This window comes from Trichechus manatus, unplaced genomic scaffold (genome assembly GCF_000243295.1).
Source record: "Trichechus manatus latirostris isolate Lorelei unplaced genomic scaffold, TriManLat1.0 scaffold00008, whole genome shotgun sequence".
Taxonomy (NCBI): Eukaryota; Metazoa; Chordata; class Mammalia; order Sirenia; family Trichechidae; genus Trichechus; species Trichechus manatus.
In genome coordinates, this window is record NW_004443944.1 from 8,104,576 (window position 1) to 8,106,908 (window position 2,333).

Genomic DNA, 2,333 nt, shown 5'->3' on the forward strand with positions numbered 1-2,333 from the left:
TATGTATATATATGTATATATGTGTGTGTGTATATATGTATATAGTTCTAAAACCAATAGGACCTCTTCATTATCTACTAGAGAGTAGGTTACTAATGGAGGACTGAGTTAAAACATCTAAAACATTAGAACAGTACCTAGCATGCAGTAATCACTTAATAAATGTTGACTATTATTATATGAAAAATAATTATGCCCAGAGAAATAAAAATGTATTCTCTGTCTGCCTGCGACAATCCCTCCTTCTTCCAACAACATTCCTGACTTTTGCTAGAGGATCTTGTTGGGAGACAGTTCTCCATGGATCTCTCACATTTCTGCTTGTCTTCTGAGTGCAAGCACTGACAGTGTTTTATCTTTTCAAGGACATTTGTAGCAAACAGCCTTGGAAGATAGAGATAGCATCCCCTTCCAGAGCAGAAGGGCAGGTATGTTTGCAATCCAATCTAATAAAGATAATGTTTCCCTCTGAGACAAAAGTTGGTCAGGTTTGCTTATAAAAGATTGGAGTTTCCTATGCCGGGTCCCTTGGCTTTGACACAAGCATAGGATCCACCTGAGCCCACCTCTGCATCACCCCCTGGGACTTGGACGTGGGGAACTGAGGTGAAGATGAAGCTCCAGCTGTTTGCTACACTGTGAGGAGTAAGAGTCTGTAGTCTCTGACCCCAGAATCTCTTGTCTTCTCTCAGCATCCATGAAACTGTGGCAGGCTCGCTTGTTAGCTTGAAGTAGAATAAAATCTCAGACACTTCACAGTTCTTGACAGAGCCATCCCTTTGTCTCTCTCAGGACACATGGGAGTGTGTGTCTGTGTGGATTTCAGGTCTAGGTCAACCTGGGCATCGCATGCGACTGCCCATCATGGAACTTTTAGGACAGGCACCTGCAGAGAGAAGTCTCTTGCTCTTTCTTCTCCTCCGGACATAAACCAAGCAGGACATACCTTGGGGCAGCACCTTGCTATCATGGGAGTCAACCTAAGGAAAGTGGGACAGAGAAATGGCCTTTGTGACACTCTTGGAAGCCCTGAAACTAACCAGGATTGAAGCCAGTCTACTTCTGGATTATTTTAAGATACTTGAGTCAATAAATTTTCTTTATTGCTTAAGATAGATGGGGTATGATTTTCTATCACCTGTAACAGAAGGAGTTCTAACTGATGCAGACTACAGCCATTCAAAGAATGGTCTTTTAGGATCTCTCTGTCCAATCATAGAGAAGTAAGCCTCATGGAGATGGGATTCATTTTTAAGGACCTGAGACTAACACAATACAGATAATCATATTTTTAAAGTGCCTACCAAGTATAGCTGTGGGATAAAGATGTGGCAGTCTGCTTTTGTAAAGATTTACAACCTTGGAAACACTACGGGGCCATTCTACTCTGTCCTATAGGGTTGCTATGACTTGGAATAGACTCGATGGCAACATGTTTGGGTTTTGGGGACCAAGTGCAAGAGTCCCTGGGTGGTATAAATGGTTAACACACTCAGCTGCCAATCAAAAGGTTGGAGGTTCGAGTCCACCCAGAGGCCCCTTGGAAGAAAGGCCTGGTGACCTACTTCTGAAAAATCAGCCATGGAAAACCCTATGGAGCACAGTTCTACTCTGACACACATGGGGTCACTGTGAGTCAGAGTCAACTCGATGGCAACTGGTTACCGAGTGCAGGGTAGCAGGTAGGAGCTGGACTTGGTATCATTTGAGCTGTCATGCTGCTTGCAGGCTGCAAAGATGTTTATGTGGCTGACATGAGTATAGAGCTGTGGACCTTCGCTTGAAGTGAAGGGATAACATAACCATAGCAACACCGCGCTAAAGGCACAGCTGTCAGGGGGAGGAAGAGGAGGTGGTTTGACTTTAGGGCAGCTCTGCCTAGCGACGGGCATCCTGTCCACACAGGACCCTCCTGGCTGCGGCACCACAGGCAGCTGGCTTTTCCCCTGCCAGCAGCGCACAGAAGAACTCAGCCTCTACTGCCTCTCTCTGCAGGCTTCAGGGAGAAGCATTTGAATGACAAAAGCGAACAGGCTTTACTTTAGCATCAGAACACGGGTGACGTGGATCAAAGACTTTTCCAAAGAAAAGGGTGCTGCAAATGATGTTGAAATCCACGATTATATTTAAATAACATTATAAATTGTAACAGACGATTTGAGACTCTTGAAGTATAACACTCTGAGCATACTGAATTTATCAAAACAGAATGTACAATGTACAATAATAAATTAATAGGGAACTCAACAGAACATGTTAAGTTGTAAATATAATGTACATCTTTAACTAGGTTATGATGAAATAGCAAATATATATATAGGTGTGTATGTGTG